We start from the raw sequence: 24,552 nt of genomic DNA, 5'->3' as shown, positions 1-24,552 counted from the left end.
AAAGCATCGGGAGACTACAGTCAACATGTACATCAAGACAAGACACAAGACAAGACCTCAATCGGCGAATGCATATTAAGCTCACATAGTTTATGACTGCATTTGTACTAATTACTTCTTATCTTCACCACTACAACCTTCAGGTAATAGCACACATAGTCGATAGGGAATATAGACACAGATATCAGCACTCACATACCCCCCCATTCATGTATCATCAACTAAAATGTGCTCCCCCATTTTGTTGCAACCAAAAGCCGAAAAGAGCTTGGTAAAGTTTGACAGCCCATCCACAGACCCTTAATACGGGATAAGAAGGAATTCAAATGTATACTTCGCAATACCTCGAAGCTTGATTTAAAACACGTATGGCACGATGATACATGACCCCTCAAACATGGATACATACACACATGCTTCTACTATCTCACTAGGTCATACCTTTTTCCCACCTTCTCCTCTCCTCCCTTTTCTCAATCACAAAATGGTACTAACATGATGGTATATGTATTTTTCTTTTTGAATTGTTTTAGGAAGTGGCAGTTATTGATGACTGCCAAAGGGTGGACTGTCAAAGTCAGAAAAATATCATGCTACACGTTGCCATATACCCCATGCGCTTGCCCGCTGCACATGCACATTCTCTCCCGTGCGTGCGCATACTCAGTTGCGTGACGGCGCCTCCTCGGCCATACGCTCGAGCGCATGGTATGTGCATTTACGGTAGAGTTTGTGTGCGTCTAGCGGGCGACTCAATCGTTACATAATAAATCCAAATAGTGCGTTTTATAGATAATGTTCCCCTTAATAATAACTGTAAGTTTGTTTAATGTAGTTGGTCCCTGGACAAAGGAATTCCTCTTTTCATGGTACGAAGGGCCAGACAGGGTTTGAGCAGTTGTGCTTGGTACCTAACCGAAGAGTATTTTAATAGCAACAATCCGGTGCTGGTTAGGTAAAGATTAATCGCTCCGGCGTATAGTTATGGCCATTAGTAGTTTCTGGACATTTATTTATTGTCCATGTGTTGGAAATCCTGAGTTTCCCTCCCACTTGAGCAATTTGATATAGTCACAGCCCACCTGTTCAAACTAACCTATGACCTTTTGTTATGGTGCGAGAGGACATTCCTGTGTCCAATGAACAATGAGATTATAGGTCCCTTTGTAGTGTACTGTATGTAGTGTATATAAGAACAAGCCAGCCTGAAGCAGCTCAGTCTCTCACTCCACAAACGGTTTTCATATTGACTAACTTGGAGCTGGTACCAGGACTAGCGCAGCGATCATTCCCAGTGTGTGTAAGTAATTCTCTGTATCCAACTTGTTCTCTGTTTATATTGGCCATACTCTCTCTCTCTCTCTGTTATAGTATAGGATTGTGACGCTATTGTATATTTCTGTCTAGATATTCTGTTAGAATTATATGTTAGCTTGTAGTGTATGACTTGTGAACTGTGTACCCCTTTTGATATATCTAAAAGCTCGTTAGTAAAGGTGTTGGAACCTCAGCAGGGTGTCTGTGTCTCTCTAGCTAGTACAAAGGGTTTCTGAGTATCTCAATTGCTCAAACAGCTTGCATACTCACAAAGGTTCAGTGTTAAATGCATTATAGTACCACGATATTAAGGTTTACAGTGTAAGCATATCTGTGTTTAAAGTTTATAAAGGTTACTGTCTGTGTGTATGCTCGCTGTGGGTATTCCGTACACCCAGCACAGCGTGTGTACCTAATTTGCGTACCACGTGCGAGGTCTTCGTACGCAAATAGCGTACGGAGTGCGTAGCATGTGCACGTGGTTTAGCAGCCATTACGGCTACACGGTATTAGTATATAGCTAATGTTAAAAGGTAGATATCAGACTCTATCAGCTTTCTCTCAGTCACCACACAGGAAAGGGGGTTTTCCAGGCTACCGGAAGCTCCCCCTGCATTTACCTATGCAGAAATGGATCAGATCTTATAGACACCAGTATCCCGGAACAAAGAGGCCACAAAGTTCACTTTGCAAATGGAAAGTGTATTGTGCAGAACAGAAAAGAAACTGTCATAGCTACAGGCGCAAGGTGTCAGCAAATTGTACGTCCTTGGTACACAGCACTATTATTCAATGGTAACAAACTGAATCTCAGTCACTGGAACTTTGGCACAAAGTTACAGAATGGGATGGTCACAGGAATGACAGTGACTAACAGAGAAAGCCAAATGTGAGATCTGCGTAGTAGGAAAACAAAGTTGTCATTAATTTCCCAGTTCAGCGAGTACAGCTACAAAACCACTTGTGATAGTACAGTACATTCAGATGTGTGTGGTCCAGTTAAAGTAAAGTCTTTGAGTGGATGCAGATACTTTGTGATGTTCATAGATAACTTCCCAAGAATGATACATGTGCTTCATCAGAGAAAAATCTGAAGTAGCAAAGAAGATTGCAGACTACAAAAGACTTGAATCAAATTAAACTGGTCACAGGCTCAAGACCCTGAGATCTGATAATGGAGAAGAATAGCACAGAGATGTGGAATTCTTCTTAAGAAAATTGAAATAGAGCATCAATTGACCATTGCCTTTACTCCTGAACAGACTGTACACTAGTGTAGAAAGCAAGACATGAACTTAAGGATGAAGGCATAGACAAACAGTTTTGGGCATATGCAGTGTCCACAGCAGTTTATTTAAAAAACAGTTTTCCTCTCAGTTGCCCTAAATGACATTGAAGTGTCATTAAATTGAATACCAATTTTTAAACATCTAAGAACTTTTGGAAGTATTGCTTGCGTGCATATTCCTAAAGAAAGAAGGTGCAAGCTGAATTCAAAATCAGGGAATGCATCATGCTTGACTACTGCCATGAAAGCAAAGGTTACAGATTATGGAATTCAAAGTACCAACAAGCTTGTTAAGTCTATGGATTTCATATTCAAACAACAGTGCAAGTTATAGAAAAGCCGATACACAGAACAAGTATGTGTCACTGGATTTGCCAGCAGCTGGAGATGTATCTAAACTAGAGGCTACCAGTGTGGAAGTTCAGCCAAAGAAAGGGTCTTCTGCAAGGTTAAAGATCAGCAAGGCATCTAAAAGGTATGATGAAGAATTTAGGAACATTACACTCAGTGAGCCTCTGTACATTCAAGAAGCACAGTCCAGTACTAACTGGTCTGAATTGAAGTCAGCAACAGATAAAGAGATGGAATCACTTGTTAACAACTATTTGTGGTTTATAGTCCAGAGACCAAGCCACCATAAAACAGTTAATAGCAAATGGGTGTTCTGAAGAAAAATGAAAGCATATTGAAGCACTGCGCGCTAAACGGCACGCTTAGTCACAAAGGTTACACCCAAAAGTCTGCAATTATGGTGAAACTTATTCCTCCATGGCAAAATATAGTACACCATGACTAGTCATGCCTATATCAGTGACATGCTGCTGGACTTTGATTCATTTCTGAACTGGGAACTGTTGACAGACCATTGCCTCTGCCATAAGTATATACAGAAGAAACTCTTCATCATTGTCATATACGTTGATGATTTACTATTGGAATGCCAGGGAGAACACATTGGAGAACTAAAGAGGTTACTTGGACAAACGTTCAAAATGAAACGCTTGGGTCTAGCGCATTATTCATTATGCTTGTAGATCAAGCAAGATTTGTAAAAAGTTACCATATATGTTGACCAGCATACAATGAAAATATGCTCGAGAAGTATGGGATGTCGGATACCAAGCCTATAGCTACTCCCATTGACAAAACCACTAAACTGACTACAGATGTCAGTCAAAGATGAGAAAGAGGCTCATGTTATGAAAACATCCCTTACCAGAATGCCAGCAAGCATTTGATGTATGCATGTGTTGGAACCTAATCTGATATCCCACCATGCAGTGAGCAAAGTTAGTCAATTTGCTACAAACCCAGGAAGACAGCATTGGATGGCTGTAAAAAGATCCTGATGTACTTAAAAGGGACACTTTCCATGAAGTTGGAATTCACCCGGTGCATTGAATCATTCTGCGATGCCGACTAGGTGGCAGGTGACGATGTCCCCAATTTATTACACAGTATACTTGTGTCTACTAGCAGGCACAGTGGACAGCTGGGCAAGCAGGGAATCGCTCACAGTGGCATTGTCCACTACAGAAGTAGAATACATGGCATTAACTGAATCGGCCAAGGAGTCACTCATCCAAGGACTCTTTGAGTGACTCCTTGGATGAGCTAAGCGTCATGAATACAGAAGATACCATCGACATCAGGTGAGATAATAAAGGAGCCATCGATCTATCATACAGCACCAAGTTCCACAGGAGGTCCAAGAATATCGAGATAAGACACCACTTCGCGTGAACTCGTACAAAAAGGATCCGTTAATGTAAAAAAACAGAGAAACGAGTACCTGGGCTGTTCATAGATGTAAGTCATCAACTAGAGTGTTCAGAAACTCAGCTACAGTACATCTACAAGCCTGTATACACATACTTCCAACAAATTGAATGCATTACAATACAATATTGAAAGTATTTTAGTGACCGCCACAAAACCCTAGGAGCATTTTTGTGACTGCCAGACAATACGGAGAGTATTTTAGTGACCACCATAAAGTAATGAAAGTATTTTAGTGACTGCCACACAACATTTGGGGAATTAAATTGTTTTTGTGAGCCTGATCGTGCATTATCCCCCATCTAAACTGACCGGGTGATATTCAATTTTTTTTCTGTGCAAGTCACACCTAAATAGCCCAAGTTAAGCTCTGTAAAGCAGTTTGGGCTCCCAAAATCCTAACTTTTCTCCAAAAAGCCTCCATTTTGGGAAACAGAGGCCATCACTGCCCCTTTTCTGCCCGCAAATGGCTGCCGACTGTCAATCTACTTACATCTCCAGCTGTAGTGCATCCAACAATGCAGTACTGATGTCAGTACTTTGCACATGCGCAGGGTCCGTACTGTACATGAGCCTCAGATCTGACTTGGGGTATATTTACTAAAGGTCATTTTCAATCGATTTCAATTCGATTAAAATCGATCTTAATCGACCTCGGCTTCCAGGGCTAAAACACGCATTTACTAATAGATAATTTTTTATATTCATTTTTAAATGATAGTAAATGTGTGTTTTGGCCCTGGAAGTCCAATGTCGACTAAGATCGATTTTAATCAATCTGAAATCGATTTAAATCTATTAAAATTGACCTTTAGTAAATATACCCTGGAGTCTGAAATAGGCTCCCCTGTACAATAGTTTGCACCAATGGCGTAAGTTCGTCCCAGTCGCCCGGAGGCATGATAAATGTTGGTGCCCGCCTACAAATACACACACATACCATATGTAACTATCCGGCACTCAGGGTGAACAGTAGCAGCGTGCTCAGGTACCTTTCCCAATAGTAATACAGATACACATACAAAGTGGACGCACTCCAAGTCAGTCATTACAATAAAACAGACACCAGCATACCTTTATAGTACACCTACAGAAAGCAGTTTAAAACCTGGAGGAGGGCGGGAACGGGGCGTCAACGCTCACGCAGCGGCCCAAAACACGGTGGGTAGCTGTCTGCCTTTGCAGGCTGCATAGGCAGAGGGCTACTCAAACCATGCAAAAGCATCACCACCGTGCGATGCTATCGCATGTCTGCGTGCGGCGGAAGGGGGGAGGGGGGGTGGCAGGACTTGGCATGCGGGATGGACTTGCCCTGTGCTTGGCGTCCTTCCGCATGTCAGAGAAAATGATCGTAGATGTGCGAAAAAACGCACATCTACGATCAGGTCTGAATTACCCCCTTGATTACATATTGGACCAATGTAATGAGCAACTGTATTGGTCAACAATAACAAAATAAAAAAAACTAATTGCAGCCAATAATTACTAGTAAAAATGGATGCTGCCAATGTAATTGCTATTAATTGCCCATGAGGTTATGTATGCAATAGTGATCCTTTTTACCATGCCCCCCTCTCTGTGTCCTCTTACCTCCCTGGATGGGACCTTTCCCGCTTCACTTGCAGACAGTGTTCAGCAAGGCACAGTACACCTTCCACCTGCCTCCATGCTATCCAATCAGATCATCCTCCATTGCCAGATGATCCTTATCTCCCAGCACACTGTCTGAAGCAGATGAAGGGGGAAGTAACTCCTGCAGTGCCAGGCGCAGCTACAGCAGCCTTATGTTTACCTACTGAGTGTGTGCACGCAGAGCATGCAGGGGGTCTGATGTGTTATACATAAATAAATCAGGTGCACTGACACAATCCTTAGGGATGACGACTCCCACCACATAGAGTATCAGTTCCTGTGCTCCCACCCTGGGCCCTGGCTAAAGGAATGGCAGTAAACAAACAGTTAACAGCAGGAGCTGCAGGAGGGGGAGATGAATAAGCAGTGGGCTGCACACAACCCGGCTTGACTGTGGCCGTGCAGATTACCTGACGCTGGTGAGCGAGCAGCTTCACCTCTGACCACCCCGGCAGCTCTGTCCGGCCACAACGGCCCCTGCACAGCAAATGGAAATGGAAACAGGTGTGCGTGTCACATCGTTTCCACTAACACACAGCTCGCGCCCAGCAGCTGCAAACACTGCTCCCGGCTAACGGCACCCGGAAGTAGCAGCTAGCTGGAGCCTGGAGCAGATAATAGCTTCTGTGTTGTGTTCCAGCTGCTGGAACGCAAACCCGGAAGCGCGGAGGCCAGCAGCAAGCGTCAGCCGGCCCGCGGATGTTAGATTGTATGGGACCGGCCTAGCAGGGACTTGCATGGTGTCCCGCTGGGCCAATCCGCCTCGGCCCCCTCCGTCTGCAAGAATTATTTGGAAAAAAAAAGTAGCAGCGGGAGACAGTGGAGGAGCTGTGCCCCCTTGAGGTCAGGAGCCCGGCGGCAGCCGACTACACTGCCTCCCACAGTTCCGCCACTGGTTTGCACTGAACAATCTATAGCCACAGAATAAGTGTGTAGTGTTTGTAGCTACAGCTTCCATTGTCTTGTGAGTTACTTGTTCAGTTTCCGACACCGATGTGGTAACGGCTTTGCCAGTGTCTCATCTCTATGCTACAGGTAACCTGTTCAGCATTTTACTTTGGCATTTTGTATCATGTATACAACAGACACCGGAAAAATGTCCCGAATTGAACTCTGTATTGTGACAAATGATTCAAGTACCTGTTTAGATTTGTCTGCGGAGCTTAAATAGATAAATCTGTCAATTACAGAGACTTAGCAACAGAACCAGGTCGGAAAACCAAGCTGTATAAACATCATTAATTTCTCTTAAGAATGAAGATTTCATGGTGCACCCAGATGCTTCTGTGATTGATAGTCTTAATATTTACTGCTCGCAAATAAGCAACTGTTTTTACGTCAGAGCGATTTCTAATAATCAGTGTTAGGTTTGCTGCACACCCACAACAAGTCTGCATCTTCTCAGAGAAATGCAAATACATCATTTCCATAAAAATCTGTACTAAAAACAATATGCTTTGTGGGTTACTATAGGGCGGAAAAAGTTTGAAACAAAACGGAGATATGTGACATGAAGTTAATTTAACGTCTATTTTCTTTTCTATTTCAGACAAAAGGCTCAGTTTTGCCTGTTCTTTGCCTGGTGATAGCAAGTGAACATTCTGCTTGCATTGCTGTCATAAAAGAACCCACTGAGGAAACCACAAACTGATGATGAAACGTATCTCTACACAAAAGAACTACCATTCCTAGATTTGGGGTGCAACATGTTATGTGACCACATTGTTTAAATATTAATCACAGAGGCTCTGCACTCACCATGGTAACTAACAGTGGTAAACAGTTGGGTTTTGGTTCATAAATTGATCAATGCATTTAAGCCTGAAGCCCTCGACAAGTGACCCCACTTTACTGCAAGACCCTGCTTTATTTCTCAAAATTATAACCATGGAAATAGCTAACACATTAGTGTGAAACTTTAGGTATGCTACCTGGTTTAATACTTACAGCAACTTTGCTTTTAAACATGACAGTGTTGGTGAAATTAAACCACAGTGTTTGATTACTATTCCTAACTCATACACGTATTGTGACACTGTAGTTGGTACTTTTATTGGACAAATTGTAGTGTGTGCTGTACCCCACTTGATTCATGTTTGTGGATAGATATGGAGGATGAACAAATGAGAGGAGAGCAGGAAGCACATACTAGTGCTGCAAGTGCTGTCACCAGTCAAGACGATACAAGTCCGTCATTGTCATCTACTAAGGCCAATGCCCAAGGGCATAGACGACTTAAATCAGGGAATGTAAAATCGAAGAAGCAATATCAGTTTACAGTGTCAAAGAAAAAAAACATAAAAAATAAAGTTAGTTACAGAGAAAGATAAAATTGGTAATATGCCATTCACCACACAAACGGCAAGGAAAGGATAAGACCTTGGCCTTTAATTATGAGTGGTGGTTCTGCAACTGTCAGTGAGGCATCTTCTTCTGCTTCTTATGACAATATAAGAACTTTTCACTTAGAGTCTAGAAGAGGGGTCAAAAAAATGAAAACAACTAAAGCAGTAGAACATACTGTGCCTTTAGAACTGTAACACATTCCTGAGGAACGTTTAGGGATGTCCACATTAGCTATGTGTGAGTCTGACCATTCTCACACTGTCCTCATAGAGAAGCCTCTTCCATCACCTTCCACCATTTCTGCACATGTGGGGAGCAGTACACGTAAAGATGGTGATGGGGGCACAATAGAAATTGAGGATTCATGTGTGGAAGTCGAATCGGATAAGGAGGATATGTGTATACTACTACTATCTGACACCGAGGATGATGATGGAGTGTGTGTAAGTCAGCCACCAGTGGCTGCAGTTCTTGCCCATGATAAAAAGAAAGCCATTGTGATGCCTGGGCATAAGACCAAAAAAGCCACCTCTTTGGTGTGGAATTATTTTTCCACAAATCCTGACAAGGATTGTGAAATCATCTGCTCCATTTGTGAGGTCAAAGTTAGTAGAAGTAGGAACGTTAGCCATCTAGGCACATCCTCCACGTTACATCATTTGCGGTGGATTCATGACATTTATTTTACAAGATTTTAATGTAATTAACACTCTCATCATCCATCCTCCTCATTAGTGATTGGCGGTAATCCTTCCAAAAAATAGTTTTGTGCTTGCGAAATTAAAGCAAGCACTTCAACCACAAAAGTGTCAGTCCCTGTCGCTGAATTGCTCGGTATTTTACATGTTCTTTTTAATATCCAACATAAGGTTGGGAGGCAGGGCCGGATGAAGGGGCACATGGGCCTGGTGCTGAAAAGGTTTCACGGGCCTATACTGAGAAGAGGAGAAGCTGTGACCTGTGCTGTGTGGGTGTGGTCACTGACAAGGGTGTGTACACCCCTACACTATCAGACCCACTGTCTCACATAACCATAGAAAAATAGCTACATTTTGTGAGAAAACGAGAATTCGAATTGTAATAGTCATGATTTATCGCTGGTTGTGTTGCCAGCTAGGTGGCTTGTTATCATCCTACTGTCATGATGATGGGCCTATTTTATGTGGAGGCCTGGAGCTGTAGCTCCATCTGCCCCGTTGTTAATCTGGCCCTGGTGAGAGGGAGGGCCCAAGCACAATTCAGTCTTGCCCCAATCTTCATTTGTGCACTGCTGTGTGGCAATGTTTCATATAAACTGCCATGTGTTTGTGCTGCTGCTCTGTCAGTTAGCAACCAGTCAGCTCGCTTCAGCCTTTGGCCTACATGGATGAAAACAATATTGCGAGCTGTGAGGTGGTCACAGTTGACTGGAAATGAGTGGAAATTAATGCTATTGAGGTTAATAATGCTGTAGGACAGGGGTGGCCAACCAGTCAGAGACAAAGAGCCAGAAGAGATCCATAGGCAAGGGCAAGATTCACTATCATGCGCGCGCCAAAGGCGTGCAAAAATGGGGGGGTGGCCTAGTCACAAAGCACGCCCCATTTTTGTGCACACACCTTTCGGTATGATGTTTGTAGGAGCGTGACCTTGTGTTATAACCCCGTTTAGTCATGTTGTACAGTGCCACATACATATAAAAATGCCAAAAAATGGATGCCCCCACAGTGCCAGATACACATGTCCCCACAGTGCCAGATAAATATATGCCCCCAGTGCCAGATACACATGCCCCCACAGTGCCAGATACATATATGCCCACAGTACCAGATACACATGTCCCCACAGTGCAAAATACATATATGCCTCAAGGTGCAAGATACATATATGCCGCACAGTGCCAAATACATGAATGCCCCCACAGTGCCAAATACATATGCCCCACAGTGCCAAATAAACATGTCCCCACAGTGCCAGATACATATATGCCCCCAGTGCCAGATACACATGTCCTTACAGGGCCAGATATGTCCCCAATGCCAGATACACATGCCCCCACAGTGCCAGATACACATGCCCCCACAGTGCCAGATACACATGCCCCCACAGTGCCAGATACACATTCCCCCTCAGTGCCAGATATGCACCCGATGCAGATACACATGTCCCCACAGTGCCTCCCACAGTGCCAGATGTAACCCCAGTGCAGATACACATGACTCCAGTGCCAGCTATGCCCCCAGTGCAGATACACATGCCCCCACAGTGCCAGATATGCCCCCACAGTGCCAGATATAACCCCAGTGCAGATACACATTCCCCCACAGTGCCAGATATGCCCCCAGTGCAGATACACATGCCCCCACAGTGCCAGATATTCCCCCAGTGCTGATAAACATGCCTCCACAGTGCCAGATGTGCCCCCAGTGCTGATACACATGCCTCCACAGTGCTTCTCACAGTGCCAGATACACATGCCCCACACAGTGCCAGATATGCCCCCAGTGCAGATACACATGCCCCCACAGTGCCTCCCACAGTGCCAGATATGCCCCCAGTGCTGATACACATGCCTCCACAGTGCCAGATATGCCCCCAGTGCTGATACACATGCCTCCACACTGTCAGATGTGCCCCCAGTGCTGATACACATGCCCCCAAAGTGCCTCATCCCCCCCCAAAAAAAGTGCTGCTCAGCTGCTGCTGTGAAGGGAAGGAGAGCACAGTGTGTGCCTCTCCTACCCCACAGTCTCAGGCGGCGGTGTCTATCTTCAATTTGGCGCCAGCCCATGAGCCAATCAGAGCTTGCGGTCCGGCAGCCAATCAGGAGCCTTAGCTGCCGGTCCGCGAGCTCTGATTGGCTCACGGGCCGGCGCCGAATTGAACTTAGATAGACACCGCCGCTGGGGACCTGTCTGTGCGCCGGGCTGTGAGTGCGCTGTGTCGGGCAGCGGTGGCCGGGAGCGGATCGAGCCGCATGCGGAGGATGAAAGAGCCGCATGTGGCTCGAGAGCCGTGGGTTGGCCACCGCTGCTGTAGGAGCAAAAAACATGCCAAAATAAATACAGATCCAAAACCCACAAGGGCGGTTGGGGCAAAACCAATACAGATCCAAAACACGAAGGAGATACAGATACAAAACCCAAAACTCAAGATTTGGGCCGGCATTTATAACAGGTAAATCCTGATGCAACCTGAACAATATTTAGTTATCAGCCAACCTCCCCCAACTGGTAGAACCAGGGCTTGCTACAGTCTATGTGTTCACATCATACTTACCTACATTGTAAGTCTCCTCTCCAGGAGAAGCCCGGAGAGGAGACGCTGCAGGTTTCTTCGGGGGCGGGGCCGGACTGTGACATCACTAAGCCCCGCCCCCGCATCGGGAAATGCCGCGATTCTCGGGTCCGCGGGAAGGGGGCGGAGCTAAAATGACGCAATTTGCGTCATTTTAACCCCTTCTCCACCCGACGGACCCGCGAATGCAGGAGGTTATCTCTCCACCCTGCCCGCATCACTAGGGTGCGAGCAGGATGCGGGAGACCTGCCCACTCTTCCGGGGGTGCGGGGGGCTACCCCAAAAAATGGGAGCCTCCCGCAGCTTCCGGGAGAGTAGGTAAGTATGGTTCACATCCCGAAAACAGGGGCAAGAGGAGCAAATCTCTTGAAGTAATAACATTTTTTTTACACAAGGCTGCTTAACACTCAGTGCTGGTATTGCAGAGAGCAAATGCAATCCAGATCTTACACACTGTACAGGCAGAGTTACTTAACGATGCTTCCATTTTAGTTTAAGCAGTGAGTCACAGCAATTGGCAGACTTTCCAAGAAACCTGTGTCCCCATCTGTTAGCTAGAAGAGCCACATATTGCTGCAAAGCTGGTGTGAAATGAACAGCTTACAAAAATGCAGGATTCCATCCATGTGGCAAACAAATGACATGTAAATATTAAATAATCACTTACACAGTTCATTTTCTTTTATTCTTTATTTACCCCTTAGAGAAAAAAAAAGAAAACAGAAGAAATTACTTACTAATTTGAGACATTAATTGTAGATATGAATAAGATGTGTAATGTCTGTAGTCAAATACATGGTGGAAGGGCATTAGAGATGGGTTGGGGTTGCCTGACCAGCGCACGGGATCTCGGCGGTCAGCATACCAGCACCGGGATCCTGGCCGCTAGAATGCCGGCAGTTGGATGAGCGCAATGAAGCCCCTTGCAGGCTCACTGCGCTTGCAATGCTGCAGGATCGCTGCGCTCACTACACTGTGGGCTCGGTGGCTCGCCACAGGATTCATTCCCACTCTGTGGGTGTCGTGGACACCTACTAGTGGGAATAGCCCCTGTTGGCAGGTATTGTGGCTGGTAGCATTGTAAGTTTTGAGGATCCCATCATTGGTATGCTGACCGCTGGGATCCCGTTTTCCGGCCACGTAACCGCTTCCCTTATGAACATATTTAGTAATTATCAGGACCTAGACATTAAATTATTACCCAGATGTATAAAAAAACACCTGCAGTTATATTTTTATTGCCACTTTTACTAACCTTAGCACCTATCCTAACCATCAGAACTCATTTTATACACACATAGATTGACAAGACGTAGTGAATGCCACCCATATACCCCATTATTAATATCTTGTAGAATCTGATGGGGCATAACCAAGGGCGTAAAAAGTGAGGAGTGGGCCCATGTGCATTCTCCATCCAGGACCCCTCCCCTCTAGCCGTCAGCACAATAGATGTTTTGTTCATATGTTTGTAAATCCAGTCATAAGGACACAGAGATATGTGAGTTCACTGCTGTGCTGTTTATTCCATCACCAACTCCAGGCACACTGCACACTGGACCACCCACTTCCCAGCATCTCCCTGGTCCCAGGGACCATCACTGAAGATTCAGGCTTACACAGATTAGTAAGGAAGTGTCTACAAATATTAAGCATTCTAATACACTAACATCACATCCTCTTTTCTTTAAAGATAAGCCCTGTACGCTTCAATGCAACAATTAACAACATCATAATAAGAACGTCATCTAACACGTTTCAATGAGTCTCTCAGGTCTGCGTATTTTCCTTTTGGGTCTTTCATACACAGTCTGTGTTTCATCTACCATGTTGGACCTTTCTAGAATCGTGGTTTGTTCACCATTATCAGGATCATCATACATGTCAGATGAAGGGTATTCTTCAGTCATGTTGTCTTCATTATGGTTAGGTTGAGATCTTAAATCCACCCGATTTCTTCTTACTTCCGTTCCATGCTCTGTACGTATAGTATAAGATCTTGGTGCTACTTGTGCTTGCACAATACCTTTCTGCACCCAAATACCTTTCTCGTGATCTCTGAGACGGACTTGGTCACCCGATTTTAGATCAGATAAGCTTTTTGCTCGCCTGTCATGGAACAGTTTCTGTTTCACCTGTTGACGTTGACCAACGCTGAGTTATGTGTATTAAGCAGTTCATCATGTATCGGGAGATTTGCTCTAATCCTCCTTCCCATCAGCATTTGTGCAGGAGAAAGTCCATTCTGTAAAGGTGTACTGCGGTAGATTAAAAGACTTTTGTAGAAATCTTCTTTACCTTCTTGAGCTTTTTTCATGAGACTCTTTACAGTTTTTACTGAACTTTCCACCAACCCATATGAGCGTGGATAGTGGGGACTTGACGTAGTATGGACAAATTCCCACTCATCAGCAAATTGTCTAAATTCAGCACTGGAAAACTGAGGACCATTGTCAGTGAACACTTCCATAGGAACACCATGCCTTGCAAAGATTGACTTCATGCAATTGATTACGGCTTTACTAGTAGTTGTATGTAGTGTCTTCACCTCAGGGTAGTTAGAGTAAATCAGTCACGACAATGTACGTTTTCCCATTACAATCAAACAAATCTGCGCCAACTTTCTGGTACGGTCTCTCTGGCACTGTGTGAGGACTCAGTGGCTCGACTTGTTGATTCGATCTATATGTAAGACATAATTCACATGTAGCTGTAGTCTGTGCTATGTCTTGGTTCATTCTTGGACAATACATAACTTCACGCGCTCTCCGCTTACATTTTTCTTCTCCTAAGTGGCCTTCATGTATCTTGCACAGCATAGTTTTTCTTAGTCGTGCAGGTATGACAAACCTATTGCCGTTGTAAATAATACCATCGACAACTGTAAGGTCACTGCGGTACATCCAATAATCATGGATAGACAGCGGGCACGCATGTTTTTCTGCTGGTCAACCTTTCAGAATGATATCTTTCAACACTTTCATTGTGTCATCTGTCTCAGTTTCTTTCCTAATCTGTTCTTGTCTTGCAAGAGACACTGGTAGAGAAGCTACGATCAAATTAACATAGGCTTCTATCTCTTCATCCATCAGACTTTTGGAACCTTCACTTTTGTCCACAGCACGAGAAAGTGTATCAGCAATGTACATGTATTTGCCGGGACAGTACAGCAAGTGTACATCATATTTCTGTAGTCTGATAAGTATTCGTTGAATTCTCATAGGACAGTCATGTAATGATTTAGTCATGATAGCTACCAATGGCTTGTGGTCAGTTTCCACTGTAAATGTTTGACCATACACAAATTGATGAAATCGCTCACATGCATATGTGATCGCTAGAAGTTGTTTTTCTATCTGAGCATACCTTGTTTCAGCACTTGTCAGTGATCTTGATGCATAGATTACTGGTTGCCATGTATCCTCATGTTCTTGTAACAGCACTGAGCCTAGGCTAAATTGCGAAGCATCTGCTGAAATTCTTATTCTTTTCGCAGGATCAAAGAATTTTAGCACTGGTTGCTCTGTAATGATCTGTTTCAAGTTTTGCCAACTTTCTTCTTGTTCATGTGACCACATCCACTTGTTATCTTTGTCCAACAACCATCTAAGAGAAGCTGTTCGTTCAGAGAGTTGAGAAATAAACTTTCCTAAGTAAGTAATCATTCCTAGGAATCTTCTGACGTCGTCTTTGTTGTTAGGACGTTCCATGCTCACTATGGCTGATATTTTCCTTGGGTCTGGTTTTACACCTTGATCCAAGACCACGTTGCCCATAAAGGTAAGTGTATTCACGCCAAATTCACATTTGTCCTTGTTTAGCTTTAGATTCACTTTCTTGACAAGTTCCATTACTTGTCTCAATCTAGAATCATGTTCTTCCTTTGTAGATCCCCAGACAATAATGTCATCCATCATTGTTTCAACACCTGGAATATGTTCAAAAATGATGTGTATCTTTTGTGATATACTTCTGGAGCAGACAATATTCCATATGGAAGTCGAAGAAATCTGTATCGACCTTCTGGTGTATTAAATGTATAAAGCTTTGAGCTGGCCTCATCTAGCTTCATTTGCCAGAATCCTGAAGATGCGTCCAATTTACTGAACCATTTTGCTCCCGCAAATTGCGACATGATTTCATCTCTGGTTGGTAGTTTGAAATGTTCTCGTTTAATAGCTTTGTTTAAATCTCTGGGGTCTAGACATATTCTGAGTTGTCCATTTTTCTTTTCAACAATTACTAAGGAGCTTACCCATTCAGTAGGCTCATCAACTTTCTGTATCACACCCAAGGCTTCCATGGGATTTAGCTCTTGTTTCAGTTTCTCTCTCAGCGCAAACGGCACGTTTCTACAGGGGTGTATCACTGAAGAAACTTGTGTGTCTATATTTATTGTATGCTCTCCAGGCAAACAACCTAGACCTTCAAACAAGTCTCTGTATTCTGTAAACATCGATTTGCAGTCCTCTTCTAAAAACTTTCTTTAGCAAGCTTAGTTTCTCACAGGAACTTAATCCTAGAATCGGTTGCACATTTTTATCCAGAATCAGTAGAGATATTTTAAACTGTTGTTCCTTATATTTCAGTGTCACTAAGCATGTGCCTTTCACAGGAATTTTCTCCCCAGTGTACCCTGTAACTTTCACTTTGGCTGGATGAATTTTAGGTTTTACTCTAAAAGTCTTATAGTCTTGAAACGATATTAAATTCACCTGCGCGCCAGTATCAAGCTTAAAGGGAATTACAATCTCGCTCACTGGTAAAGGGACAACCCATTCTTTCTTATCTGCACTGCAAAGTTCAATGCAATCCACAAAGAATTCCTCTTTTTGTTTAACAGCATGCACATTGGTTGTTTTACTTTTCATTTTACAGCATTTGGCAAAGTGATTAAGGCTACCACATTTCATGCAGGTTTTACCATAAGCTGGGCACATTTTAGGATTGTGAGCATTTCCACATCTACTACACATTTCCTTATTAGACTGTGGCTTAGACTGCTTCATTCTTGAGAATGGAGGTTTGCTTGGCTCTGTTGTCTGCACTACATGTACATCAGCATCAGCTTCCTTGTGTAACGTTTTGGCTTGAAATCTAGTTATTTCTGCAGATCTACACATAGTCACTGCCTTGTCTAGTGTTAGGTCTTGCTCTCTCAGCAATCTCTCTCTGAGTCCATTATCAGGTATTCCACAGACAATACGATCTCTAATCAGTGAATCCTTTAAATCACCAAACTCACAGGTTTTACTGAGTGATTGCAGCTCTGTAACATACTGATCAAATCCATCTACAGACTTCTGATCACATGTGAAAAACTTTTATCTTTCATATGTCACATTTTTCCTTGGCACAAAGTAATCTTCAAACTTTTGCATTATAGAAGATAGCACCATATTCTGCCCCTCAGCAAACTGAAAACTATTATAAATGTCCAGCACATCCTCTCCTATCACATGGAGGAAAATGGATGCCTTCGTTTTGTCAGCCTCTGTATCAGCTCCACATGCAGCAAGATATATATTAAACCTTTGCTTAAATCTTTTCCAGTTTTCAGACAAGTTACCAAACATCAGCATGCTGGTTGGAGGAGCTAGTTTATCCATGGTTACTCACTGTTTGAAGAGAGGAGCACATGGCAGGCTTTGCAGACACCGAGTATCACAGCCTTACAGACTGCTGCAAGATTCTTTCACACTCTGAGAACACTAGCAGTCCAAGTTAAACTTCTTCTGACACCATGTTTTGTTCATATGTTTGTAAATCCAGTCATAAGGACACAGATACATGTGAGTTCACTGCTGTGCTGTTTATTCCATCACCAACTCCAGGCACACTGGACCACCCACTTCCCAGCATCCCCCTGGTCCCAGGGACCATCACTGAAGATTCAGGCTTACGCAGATTAGTAAGGGAGTGTCTACAAATATTAAGCATTCTAATACACTAATATCACAATAGACTCTCAGCATTAGTGTGCATTAGTGCCCGGAAAGTAGTGTGTGTGCTGGTACAGCAGAGGTTAAGGACAGATCCTTGTTCGATCACATGTTCCAGATGGTGGGCACGGATTGAACAAGGCAGTCTGGGAGCAGAGGAGTCTTGTGGGGAAAGAAAGGGAGAGTTTGAGGCAAGCGGTTGGTGGTTCTGGACACGCTGAGTGAGGAGCAGAGTGGCAGCTAAGTAACGGATGCAAACTGCATGGTCACACTGGGTGGAGAGAGCAGCAGAGCCGAAGAATCACGGTGCTACCAGGAAACGGAGAGCCGGGTAAGCAAGTCTGAGACGTTGCAGCCGGAGACCAGACACCGCCATGCCTACTGAAGGGCTCGCCCATCTTGTGCAGAAAGGAACTGCTGAGACAAGTCCAGCTAGTAAGTACATGTATCACAGAAGTTCTGAGTCAGAACACAGAGACCGTTTTTGTTATGAACAACAAAGTGCCAAGCCCAAGTGTCCATTTGTCAGACGATGCACATTGTAAATGAAACAAGCATTGTAATACAGCCCTTACCATCCAGCCCGTTTGAGTATAGCTAAGACAAACACTCTCTCTTTAAGAACTGTTAAGAGATATATTTAATGATCATGAAAGAGAAAGAGACCGAATAATTTATACAAGTGAAATTCAGTTATTTTATCTGGAAAGGTCTTCGTTTATTTGCCCAAGGAATCCTTATTACTAAGTAAGCTGTATTCATTGAGAGACACTACAAACCTTTGCTAGCTTCATCCTTTTTGAATAGACTGATAGGCCCTACACACTGGTCGACATCACTGCACGATATGAACGAATGAGATAACGTTCATATTGTGCAGTGTGGAGACACCAGCAATGAACGATGCTCGGCCCCGCGCTCGTTCATCGCTGGTGCCCCGTCGGCTGTGCATGCAGGCCAATTTGGATGATCTTGTCCATATTTGCCTGCAGTTCTATGGAGCCGTATGACGGGGGGAGTGAAGTAATTTCACTCCCCCCGTCACTACCCCCCTACCGCCGGGTCGCCTGTCGGCCGTATCCGCCGTCGGGCAGCTCGGCGGCGGATCGGCCAATGTGTAGAGCCCATGAGTCAAAGTGACATTCTTGCTAACCCAAAATTTCTTGTGTTCACCTGTGCCTTTTCCCAATTGCAAAACTGTGGCACCTCAGGATTTAAAGAGAGCTCCAACGTTATTTACTGTTTTCTGCATGCCATTAGCTATAGCCAACTGTGACTTACCAATCTTCTTCAGTGACTGTGATTTACCAATCTTCTTTAATGCCATGTCATTCTTGTGATTATTTTATTTTTGCCAAACAACTAATCACCATCTTTAATCAAGAGTTCATTGCGGCTCAATAAAAAGACATCCTGTTGGTAATGCTGTCTCACTCCTGTTTAGTATCAGTCTATCCTACCTCTCTGAGCAAGGTACTAAAAACAAGGTACAGGGAAGAACATTTCAAGAGAAAGGTCTGTCACCCAACACCCATGATACCTCCCCCAACAACTTAGACCTACCTGCCAACCCCGGCGGTGTTACACTAGGGTCACTAGTAGACCCTAGCAACATTGGCATATCTGTAATAGGTGTACTGTGTGCGGTGCACATTGGTCCCTGGGGTCCAGGGGAGCCCACACTGCTCACCATGCACCCATTTTGTTTCTAATACTTACCCACCGGAGTCCCGTGTCAGCAGCAGCAATGCTTCAGAAATCTCTGTGAAGATGGCACAGCAGCCAGTGTTTCGGTGCCCATTTTCCCAGAGACCTGTGCAGGCACAGTAGACTCTGGGACAGTGCTTAGGTCTCCTAGTCAGCACAGTGCCATGATTCTATTGCTCTTCGAAATGGAGACTGCACACAGGCTTCCTACTCTCTTGATCCGCCTCCGCCTAGCACTGTGCCAGAGTCTAGTACACCTATGTTAGTCTCCGGGAAAATGGTGCGGTGGCTACTTTCACAGTAACTTTCTTGCTGCACAGTTTCCCCGATGATTTTTGCAGCACTGCTGCCACTGATGCTGGACTCTGGAGGTGTAAGTATTGAAGATATGGGTGCAGGATGTGCTGTGTCCGGCAATGCAGCCAGTATTGATACGAGTTTAAAAAATCCTGTCACCACCAACAGCAACAGCCCAGCTTAATCAATTCCCAGGCAGTCCCTGCCCCTCACTCACTAACCTTCCCCCCCTCCTACGATCAGCAGAAATTCTATCTACCTATGGACTGGAGTAGTCTGAAGCTCTGCCCCCTGTGTGTCATGAGCAGAGCTGCTGTCTGAGTAAGAACACAGTCTGGCCGGAGGGAAAGGAGAGGCCAGAATCTCCTCTCCTCTCAACTCCTCCCCTCTCCCTATTGCTCTCAGTCTGAATTGGATTCCTCTCTACTGGAGCTGTCCTTGGTGTCATCCTCTCCCTGGCATCACTCATTGCTATCACCCTCTCCCAGTCACCCACTGCTTTCACCTTCTTGGCATCACCCTCTTCCTGGAGTCATCCTCTCCTTGGCATCACCTATTGCTGTCTCCCTTTTCCTGGCGTCACCCACTTTGTTTTCATCCTCTCCCTGGTGTTGCCCTCTACCACATCACCCAACGCCTCTTCCTGTCACCTTCTCCCCATCACCCTCTCCCCTTCAACCTCTGCCTCTCCCCATCGTCAACACACTTCTCACTGTCATCCACTGCCTCTCCCCGTCACCCTTTGCCATGTGACATACTGTATAATGGACTTAGGGTGGAGTGTTGGAGGCGGACCCAAAGTATATTTTTGCACCTGGGCCCACCAATCACAAGTTCCGCCACTGCATATTGAGTACTGTTATTAGATGTTAGGTAATGATTCTTTGTTATTTTTGAGTGTTTATAAATTTTTATTTTTTTTAACGTTTTATTTATGTGTGAAAGTCACCGACTATTGGGCTTTTGCATAGTATACTCCCGTGGTAAAGCCTAAATAGCTTTTCCAACAATATTGAAAGCTATGTATTATTGAATCGATTAGGTTTTAATATAGAAACTGCTTAAGAAGCCCCTTTATTGATTGAATGTTACATGTACAGTATTAGGGCCGGATGTAATGATCCCAAGTTTGGCGGCTGTGCGGGATGCCGGCCAAATTCTGACTTTTTCTTTAAAGGGGCAACCCTTGCAAGGCAAAACCATGACTTGTAAGTGATTACACCTTTAAAAAAATGTCCGTATTCAGCCGGCATCCCACTTGCGCGTCATTACATCCAGCCCTTATTGCTCGTTTAATATTTCACTTTATTAATTTAATTTTTAAATTTTTAATTTATTGTATTGCTGTGTCATTTCTGGCGGGGTGGAACAATGGTTGCTTTCCCGGGTGTGGGATTGGTAACTTGGTTCCGTTTGTCGAGGATGTACTGTATGTCTGGCAGAAGTCCAGCCGCAGTGCTTCCAGCACAATGGAAATTAATACTCTACCCGGACATATTGATTTGAGTTGTTGGGTTTCGTCTTACGGCCGACTAGCGAGCAGCATGTGGATTTGCTTTTTAAATGTCATGTTCTTACAGGTGAGGGGATTTTTATTAATCTCTTTGGTTATATAAAGCCTTTGGGAGGAATTCAGTTGCTGGTGAAGGAGTCACCATTGCCGTTGCCACTGTATTTAAATGCAGACAATGGCAGCCTGATTCGCCCCCTTCGCCCTTCCGATTTGCACCCTTGTTCATCCAAAAGTGTTAGACACCCTACTGATTATAGAGGAATAGATATTATTGCTGGCTGATAAATTCCATTCCAGGGACCATGGTGTGTGGCTATAATGTCTTCTGTATTTTATGCTGCCGTTGGAGTTCTCGGTTTTATATGGGACTAATTACAATGTTCTTTGTATTGTATGGAGGTTACTTGGATGCTTGGTGTATAATATGATGGACACTACGTAGCTTTCTGTTTTATTTGGTGGCCACTGATGGTCTCTATATAATCCTATCTGTATTATCTAGTAGTCACTATAATGCAATCTGTACTATATAGCACTTACTGCAATGCACTCTAAGTTATCTGGCTGTCACTTTAATGCTTTTTGTATTATATGGCATTCACTGCAATGCACTCTGTATAATATGGTGTTCACTGCTATGCTTTCCGTGTTATATGGCAATCACTGTAATGCTCTCTGTATTATACGGTAGTCACTGTGATGTTCTCTATTATATGGTAGTCACTGTAAAGCTCTCTGTATTATATGGTGGTCACTGCAATGTTCTCTACAGTATTAATTTAATTAAGTTAGTGCAGGGGCTAGGTATGTGGGATGAACACTTATAGAAATATGGAGATAGCCACACCTATGGCATAGGTCACACGGGATCTGCACTTTGGGTTGACATGCAGTATGTCGACAGTCAATAGGTTGACATGGATAATAGGTTGACACAAGCAAAAGGTCAACATGGTCATGGTTGATACATGACAAAGTTGACATGAGTTTTTTATGATTTTTTTTTTTTTTTTTTACTTTTTCATACTTTATATATATAAATATCTCCAGGAGTGATTGAGCAGCTACCACTGTTTGTCTGCACAGCCTTTAAAATGACATAGGCTGATTGGTTGGTACTTAGAGGCAGATGTGCTAAGCCATGGAGAGTGATAAAGTGGAGAGAGATAAAGTACCAGCCAATCAGCTCATAACTGCCATGTTCCAGGCTGTGTTTGAAAAAATACAATACAGAGACTGCACGTTTTGAAAGTCAACATAAAGGGATGTCAAACCTCATGTTACGCAGTTATCCAAAAGTGACAATGTCATATTGTGAATTATTATAAAAGAAACATTTTGGATGATGCAGCAGTAACAAGCCCAGGATATTGTGTGGGCTAAGGTGAGCCACACACGGAATGTCTTCAGTTCTCAGAACATCTCCCGAGAATCATGACTATCATCAAACAGACGCAGCGAGAGACGTTCAATTTTCTTCCAGCAAAATGTGCAGAAAATCCTCAGCTCAGTCAAGACAAAGCCTAAGGCGGTGTGAAATTAATACCTGGATTTAGACTGAGGATAAGGAATTCAGTTAAACAATATCTGAATCAAGAGATGTCATCCTTCCAAATAAAATAAGGTTATTCTTAATTGGTATTTGTTAGAGATGAGCGGGTTTGGTTCTCTGAGAAACGAACTCCCCCGAACTTCACGTCCCGAGCCCGGATCCAAGCCTAGCTCGGGACTTCCTGCGAGACTCAGAAACCATAATGAGGCAAAACGTCATCATACCACTGTCATATTCTCGCAGGTTTTGGATTCCATATAAGGAGCCGCGTGTCGCCGTCATTTTCACTCCAGTCCTGGAGAGTGTAGTGAGGGAATGTGTCTCCTCAGTATCTGTCTGTGCGGGAAAGTGGTGTGGCGTGTGGGGTGGCGACCTGCTCTTATGTGTGATTCCATTGCTGTCTTGTGCTGCATCAGTCCAGTGGTGGTGTCTTGTGCTGTAACAGTCCAGTAATAGTGGTGTGTCCTGTGCTGCCATATGTTCAGTGCTGCTGTATAAGTCCAGTGCAGTGGTGCTGTGTTGTGCTGCATCAGTGAAGTGGTGGTGTCTTGTGCTGCCATAATTCCAGTGGTGGTGTCCTGTGCTGCCATAAGTCCAGTGCTGCTGCTTTATAAATCCAGTGCAGTGGTGCTGTGTTGTGCTGCATCAGTCCAGTGGTGGTGTCCTGTGCTGCCATAAATCCAGTGCTGCCTCTGTATAAGTTCAGTGCAGTGGTGGTGTCCTGTGCTGCCATAAGACCAGTGCTGCTGCTTTATAAGTCCAGTGGTACTGCCTTATAAATCCAGTGATACTACCGTATAAGTCCAGTGGTACTGCCTTATAAGTCCAGTGGTACTGCCTTATAAGTCCAGTGGTACTGCCGTATAAGTCCAGTGGTACTGCCGTATAAGTCCAGTGGTACTGCCGTATAAGTCCAGTGGTACTGCCGTATAAGTCCAGTGGTACTGCCGTATAAGTCCAGTGCTGCTGCTGTATAAGTCCTGGGGTACTGCTGTATAAGTCATGGGTTACTGCCGTATAAGTCCAGTCCAGTGGTACTGCCGTATAAGTCCAGTCCAGTGGTACTGCCATATAAGTCCAGTAGTACTGCCGTATAAGTCCAGTGGTACTGCCGTATAAATCCAGTCTAGTGGTACTGCCGTATAAGTCCAGTGGTACTGCCGTATAAGTCCAGTCCAGTGATACTGCCATATAAATCCAGTGGTACTGCCATATCAGTCCAGTGATACTTCTGTATAAGTCCAGTCCAGTGGTACTGCCGTATAAGTCCAGTGCTGCTGCCGTGTAAGTCCAGTGCTGCTGCCGTGTAAGTCCAGTGCTGCTGCCGTATAAGTCCGGTGGTACTGCCGTATAAAACCAGTCAAGTGGTACTGCCGTATAAGTCCAGTGGTAATGCGGTATAAGTCCAGTGGTACTGCCGTATAAATTCAGTCCAGTGGTACTGCCGTATAAGTCCAGTGCTGTTGCCGTATAATTCCAGTGGTACTGCCGTATAAGTCCAGTCCAGTGGTGCTGCCATATACGTTCAGTGGTGCTGTCCTGTGCTGTATATTATTTACTCCAAATAAGGGGGATATTAATATTTAATCCAAATAATTTTCACAGGGTTTGCCCTGTGTGGTGTCGAAGTCAAAAATATTACATAAAAAGAACATACAAACTACACACATATAAGTTGCTATACTTGCAAATACGCGCAGCGAGCACAGCAAAATATGGTAACACACGCATTTACACGGACATACCACAGAGATGGATTCGACACTTATTTCATACAGTACATAATTATAATAATATCAAGCGTCAGACATCATGATGATTTAAAATTATATAATGAAGTAATGTCATATATGTGTATTATTTGAACGCAACCAGATACACCTGTCATATTTGGTATTTAAG

The sequence above is a fragment of the Pseudophryne corroboree genome, chromosome 4 (assembly GCF_028390025.1).
Source record: "Pseudophryne corroboree isolate aPseCor3 chromosome 4, aPseCor3.hap2, whole genome shotgun sequence".
Taxonomy (NCBI): Eukaryota; Metazoa; Chordata; class Amphibia; order Anura; family Myobatrachidae; genus Pseudophryne; species Pseudophryne corroboree.
Note: the sequence above shows the minus strand (reverse complement) of the source record.